The sequence below is a fragment of the Bubalus bubalis genome, chromosome 18 (genome assembly GCF_019923935.1).
Source record: "Bubalus bubalis isolate 160015118507 breed Murrah chromosome 18, NDDB_SH_1, whole genome shotgun sequence".
In the NCBI taxonomy this organism is placed as follows: Eukaryota; Metazoa; Chordata; class Mammalia; order Artiodactyla; family Bovidae; genus Bubalus; species Bubalus bubalis.
The window spans coordinates 59,635,059-59,641,827 of record NC_059174.1 but is presented as its reverse complement, the minus strand read 5'-3'; the positions used below and the strand labels follow the sequence as shown (position 1 = coordinate 59,641,827).

General features: G+C 44.1%; 1 protein-coding gene across 1 annotated transcript in view; it reads left to right on the top strand.

Moving 5' to 3' along the window:
* LOC123327520 (zinc finger protein 665) overlaps positions 1–6,769 on the top strand; it is a 392,317-nt gene that overhangs the window by 113,800 nt on the left and 271,748 nt on the right. The window lies entirely within an intron of this gene.

Genomic DNA, 6,769 nt, shown 5'->3' with positions numbered 1-6,769 from the left:
CCACTGCAGTGACTAATAAGTTTGATCCTTGAAGAAGTGGAATGTCAAGACATTTTTCTCCTTGGAAGTGTTAGTATGAAGTAGCCCTTTCTAAGAGTTGTGTGCTTCACATTCTAGCTTGTCAGTTCAGTTAGTTCTGTCGCTCATTCGTGTCAGCCTCCTTGCGACCCCATGAATTGCAGCACGCCATGCCTCCCTGTCCATCACCAACTCCCGGAGTTCACTCAAACTCATGTCCATTGACTCGGTGATGCCATCCATCCATTTCATCCTCTGTCGTCCCCTTCTCCTCCTGCCCCCAATCTCTCCAAGAATCAGGGTTTTTTCCAATAAGTCACCTCTTGGCATGAGGTGACCAAAGTACTAGAGTTTCAGCTTCAGCATCATTCCTTCCAAAGAAATCACAGGGCTGATCTCCTTCAGAATGGACTGGTTGGATCTCCTTGCAGTCCAAGGGATTCTCAAGAGTCTTCTCCAACACCACATTTCAAAGGCATCAATTCTTCCGTGCTTAGCTTTCTTCACAGTCCAACTCTCACACCCGTACGTGACCAGTGGAAAAACCATAGCCTTGACTAGACTGGACCTTTGTTGGCAAAGTAATGTCTCTGCTTTTGAATATGCTACCTAGGTCGATCATAACTTTCCCTCCAAGGAGTAAGCATCTGTTAATTTCATGGCTGCAGTCACCATCTGCAGTGATTTTGGAGACCAGAAAAGTAAAGTCAGCCACTGTTTCCACATCTCTTTGCCATGAAGTGATGAGACCGGATGCCATGATCTTCATTTTCTGAATGTTGAGCTTTAAGCCAACTTTTCCCACTCTCCTCTTTCAGTTTCATCAAGAGGCTTTTTAGTTCCTCTTCACTTTCTGCCATAAGGGTGGTGTCATCTGCATATCTGAGGTTATTGATATTTCTCCTAACAATCTTAATTCCAGCTTGTGCTTCTTCCAGCCCAGGGTTTCTCATAATGTACTCTGCATATAAGTTAAATAAGCAGGACGAGAAGATACAGCCTTGGCGTACTCCTTTTCCTATTTGGAACCAGTCTGTTCAATGGCCAGTTCTAACTTGCTTCCTGACCTGCATACAGGTTTCTCAAGAGGCAGGTCAGGTGGTCTGGTATTCCCATCTCTTTCAGAATTTTCCACAGTTTGTTGTGATCCACACAGTCAAAGGCTTTGGCATAGTCAATAAAGCAGAAATAGATGTTTTTCTGGAACTCTCTTGCTTTTTCAATGATCCAGCAGATGTTGGCAATTTGATCTCTGGTTCCTCTGCCTTTCTAAAACCAGCTTGAACATCTGTAAGTTCACGTATTGCTGAAGCCTGGCTTGGAGAATTTTGAGCATTACTTTACTAGCATGTGAGATGAGTGCAATTGTGCGGTAGTTTGAGCATTCTTTGGCATTGCCTTTCTTTGGGATCGGAATGAAAACTGACCTTTTCCAGTCCTGAGGCCATTGCTGAGTTTTCCAAATTTGCTGGCATACTGAGTGCAGCACTTTAACAACATCATGTTTCAGGATTTGAAATAGCTCAACTGGAATTCCATCACCTCCACTAGCTTTGTTCGTAGTGATGCTTTCTAAGGCCCACTTGACTTCACATCCAGGATGTCTGGCTCTAGGTGAGTGATCACACCATGGTGATTATGTTGGTCGTGAAGATCCTTTTTTGTACAGTTCTTGTGTGTATTCTTGCCACCTCTTCTTAATATCTTCTGCTTCTGTTAGGTTCATACAATTTCTATCCTTTATGGAGCCCATCTTTGTATGAAATGTTCCCTTGGTATCTAATTTTTTTGAAGAGATCTCTAGTCTTTCCCATTCTGTTGTTTTCCTCTATTTCTTTGCATTGATCGCTGAGCAAGGCTTTCTTATCTCTCCTTGATATTCTTTGGAACTCTGCATTCAGATGCTTATGTTTCCTTTTCTCCTTTGCTTTTCACTTCTCTTCTTTTCACAGCTATTTGTAAGACCTCCCAGACAGCATTTTGATTTTTTGCATTTCTTTTCCATGAGGATGGTCTTGATCCCTGTCTCCTGTACAATGTTGCAAACCTCCATCCATAGTTCATCAGGCACTCTATCTATCATGTCTAGTACCTTGAATCTATTTCTCATTTTCACTGTGTAATCATAAGGGATTTGATTTAGGTCATACCTGAATGGTCTAGTGGTTTTCCCTACTTTCTTCAATTTCAGTCTGAATTTGGCAATAAGGCGTTCATGATCTGAGCCACAGTCAGTTCCCGGTCTTGTTTTTGCTGACTGTGTAGAGCTTCTCCATCTTTGACTGCAAAGGATATAATCTATCTGATTTTGGTGTTGACCATCTTGTGATGTCTATGTGTATAGACTTCTCTTGTGTTGTTGGAAGAGGGTGTTTGCTATGACCAGTGCATTCTCTTGGCAAAACCCTATTAGCCTTTGCCCTGCTTCATTTCGTCTCCCAAGGCCAAATTTGCCTGTTATCCCAGGTTTTTCTTGGCTTCCTACTTTTTCATTCCAGTCCTCTATAATGAAAAGGACATCTTTTTGGGGTGTTAGTGCTAAAAGGTCTTGTAGGTCTTCATAAAACCGTTCAGCCTCTTCAGCGTTACTGGTTGGGGCATAGGCTTGGATTACGGTCATATGCTCAAAATTCTCCAAGCCAGGCTTCAGCAATACGTGAACTGTGAACTTCCAGATGTTCAAGCTGGTTTTCGAAAAGGCAGAGGAACCAGAGATCAAATTGCCAATATCTGCTAGATCATCGAAAAAGCAAGAGAGTTCTCAAAAAACATCTATTTCTGATTTATTGACTATGCCAAAGTCTTTGACTGTGGAACACAATAAACTGGAAAATTCTGAAAGAGATGGGAATACCAGACCACCTGACCTGTCTCTTGAGAAACCTATATGTAGGTCAGGAAGCAACAGTTAGAACTGGACATGGAACAACAGACTGGTTCCAAATAGGAAAAGGAGTATGTCAAGGCTTTATATTGTCACCCTGCTTATTTAACTTCTATGCAGAGTACATCATGAGAAACCCTGGGCTGGAAGAAGCACAAGCTGGAATCAAGATTGGCAGGAGAAATATCAATAACCTCAGATATGCAGATGACAAGACCCTTATGGTAGAAAGTGAAGAGGAACTAAAAAGCCTCTTGATTAAGGTGAAAATGGAGAGTGAAAAACTTGGCTTAAAGCTCAACATTCAGAAAACAAAGATGATGGCATCTGGTCCCATCACTTCATGGGAAATAGATGGGGAAACAGTGGAAACAGTGTCAGACTTTATTTTGGGGGGCTCCAAAATCACTGCAGATGGTGACTGCAGCCATGAAATTAAAAGACGCTTACTCCTTGGAAGAAAAGTTATGACCAAGCTAGATAGCATATTGAAAAGCAGAGACATTACTTTGCCAGCAAAGGTCCGTCTAGTCAAGGCTATGCTTTTTCCAGTGGTCATGTATGGATGTGAGAGTTGGGCTGTGAAGAAAGCTGAGCACCGAGGAATTGATGCTTTTGAAGTGTGGTGTTGGAGAAGACTCTTGAGAGTCCCTTGGACTGCAAGGATATCCAACCAGTCCATCCTAAAGGAGATCAGCCTTGGACTTTCTTTGGAAGGAATGATGCTGAAGCTGAAACTCTAGTACTTTGGCCACCTCATGCGAAGAGTTGACTCATTGGCAAAGACTGATGCTGGGAGGGATTGGGGGCAGAAGGAGAAGGGGACGACAGAGGATGAGATGGCTGGATGGCATCACTGACTCTATGGACATGAGTCTGAGTGAACTCTGGGAGTTGGTGATGGACAGGGAGGCCTGGCGTGCTGCGATTCATGGAGTCGCAAAGAGTCGGCCATGACTGAGCGACTGAACTGAACTGACTGTCATGTTGAATGGTTTGCCTTGGAAACAGAGATCATTCTGTCGTTTTTGAGATTGCATCCAAGTACTGCATTTCGGACTCTTTTCTTGATCATGATCCGTACACAAAGCCAGTTCTTGTTTACTTAAACTGCTTAAATTCTAATTGTAGGAATATTGCTGGGTTCAGCTAGCACCCTACATCCAGCCCCACCCACCAGGATCCCACATCAAGCCCCACCCAACACCAACCTGGCCACCAGACCAGGTTACAGTTCCCAGACCTCTGAATCGCTTCAGCCTCATCAGCACGACTTCAAGTACAGTTTGGTTCAGTCGCTCACTTGTGTCCGACTGTTTGTGATCCCATGGACTGCAGCATGCCAGGCCTCCCTGTCCATCACCAACTCCCAGAGTTTACTCAAACTCATTGTGTCGGTGATGCCATCCAACCATGTCAACCTCTGTCGTCGGACATGTAGGACTCCAAATGTTATGCCAAAACCCTTCCTTCTATTGTGATTATCCCACAGAATTTTAAGGTTTTATTAAAAGTGTTGTACTTATTTAGACTAATGAGCAATCAGTGGTGCAACACGAGACGTGAGAGATCCTCAAGTACTACTTAACCCTGACAAGATACCTCTGGAACCAAACGGAGGAACAAGCAGGTAGGTAGGTGTACGCTCGTCAGTGCTCGCCGGGCCCCGCCCCTCACACGTCCAGACGCAGGCGTGTGTCCTAGGCTCCACCCCTCATTGTCCCTTTCCGCTGAACCTAGGGCTTGGGAGTCGCTGGTGTCTCTACTCAAAGAACGTGAGTTTAGAGCAATTCCTGAAGCCGAGTCTTGGTAGGTGCGGTTGCCCCAGGAATAGTGAGGTACTGCTTTTTGCTTTTTAGTCTTGTTAAGCTCCGCGCGTAGGGTCCCCTGTACTCCATATCTGTGGTCTCCTGTCACTTCGGACCTTCCTAATCCCCCAGCCTTTCCTCACCAAGTAAATTCAGTTGTTACCTTGAGAGGCCCGTGGTCTAATTTCCTTTCAGTGTAAAATCCTGAGGTAACATATATCGTGCACGAAATATATAGTAATTTATAGGGGGAAAGTTATTCTAATTGAGACATGGCACTTAGAATTTTGTAAATATACCAAAACACTTGTTCAGAAACTAGCTTAGAATTTCATCTTTGCAACTGGTGGTGGAGCTGGAGTTCTTTCTCGAGTGTTAGGGAGGCGTATTACTGTCCTTTTCTGGTTTATATGACCAGGGTAATAAATTGACGAGAGACTGTTCATTTTGGGAGATAATTTTCAGTGATGCTGGTTACTGATATGAGCTCTAGAATCAAAGAAAAATATAAAATGGTCTCTATGCTCAGACATTTCCAACTCTTTGAGACCCCATGGAGTGTAGCCTGCCAGGCTGCTGTGTCCATGGGATTTCCCAGGCAAGAATACTGGAGTGGGTTGCCATTTCCTAATCCTGGGGATCTTCTGACTTAGGGGTAAAACCCCCATCTCTTGCATCTCCTTCATTGGCAGGAGGATTCTTTACCACTGAGCCACCTGGGAAGCCTCTTTGGTCTGATACTAGTGTTTTATTTGAATTTTAAAAGTGAGCGTTGGTTGGTAGTTTTCCAGTCAGTGAGACCCAGTGTGGATAATGCTGAATTATGGATTGCTGACAAGTGCAATGGAAAGTGGTGTATAATAGTGGGAAAATATCTTAAGAGATTGGAGAATCTGAAGACAGTTGAGGGATAGTTTTAGATTTTGCGCATCAAGGTTGATTGTCAGTGCTACACTAAACCTAAGATGATTATGTGGGGCAGGTGGAAAAGGAGCAGTTTGCTTGAAGTAATGAGGCCTGTTTATTTGTGGCAATGTTGTTGGTGGAATATTGTCAGAGATAAAAAATTGGTTCAAAATGCTTCTAGCTAACAGACCTTTGATAGAGTTGAGTAGGAGTGGGTTGTCTTCATTAATTAAAATTAATCGGAGAAGGGAGGTTGTCCTAGAATTGTGAAGCCAGTGACACAAGTGCTGTACACAACTGTGTGGGTGTAGAGACAGAGGCTCAGGTCTTGGTGTGCAACATGTGGGCTGATTGGATAATAAGATCTTAAGAATCAAAGCCTGTGAAGATTGATAATCCTGTTAATAGGAGACTTCATAATGAGAGCTGCAGTGGGGAAACACATTGCTTTCAGCAGTTTATCTACTCAGAGTGGGGGATACTGGTTTTACTCAGGTTAGAGTTGCCAGAAGCTTTGGAATCTAAGGGGCTATGAAGGAGGCCCCGCTTCCTTAAAGAGCTGGAGTATCTTCCAATTAGGTCAGTCAGGGACAACAGGCGGCAGTGAGATTGGGGCCTTTTTCTGTGACTTCTTCACTGAGCTCAATTGAGCCAAATCACAAAGACCTTTAAAACTTTGTGATATCCCAGTTCCTGGCATGTTTTCCCAGGAGGGCCAGTTCCTTGGTCTCCATACTGAGTGCCCAGTGCCCTTGCATTTGCGGCTTGTGTGTTTTCTGTGTGTTGCCCAAGCCCAGTGGTCTCTGCTGTTTAGCCCTGTTGCTCAACAGAGCACAGAAAAGTGGTGAAAACATGTGGGAAAGTGGAGAGGAAGCTATTAGGAGTCTAGGAGAGTTGTGAGAGGAGGCAAGTTTCGGCCTCTGGATGAGCCCTATCAATGGTGTATGCATGTGTTGCAAGCACAGTGGTGTGACCCAGTTGAAGCTCGCTGTGCTGCCTGTGAGAGAGGCCAGTGCCTTGGGGAGATGACTTCTTGAGGCAAACAATGGGACTTCATTTTGAAAAGCAGCCGACCAAGAAAATGGCTAACTAATATCTCAAAATAGCCATCTTGTTGGTGTCTGGATGCCAGATTCTTTTCTGAAACTAAGAA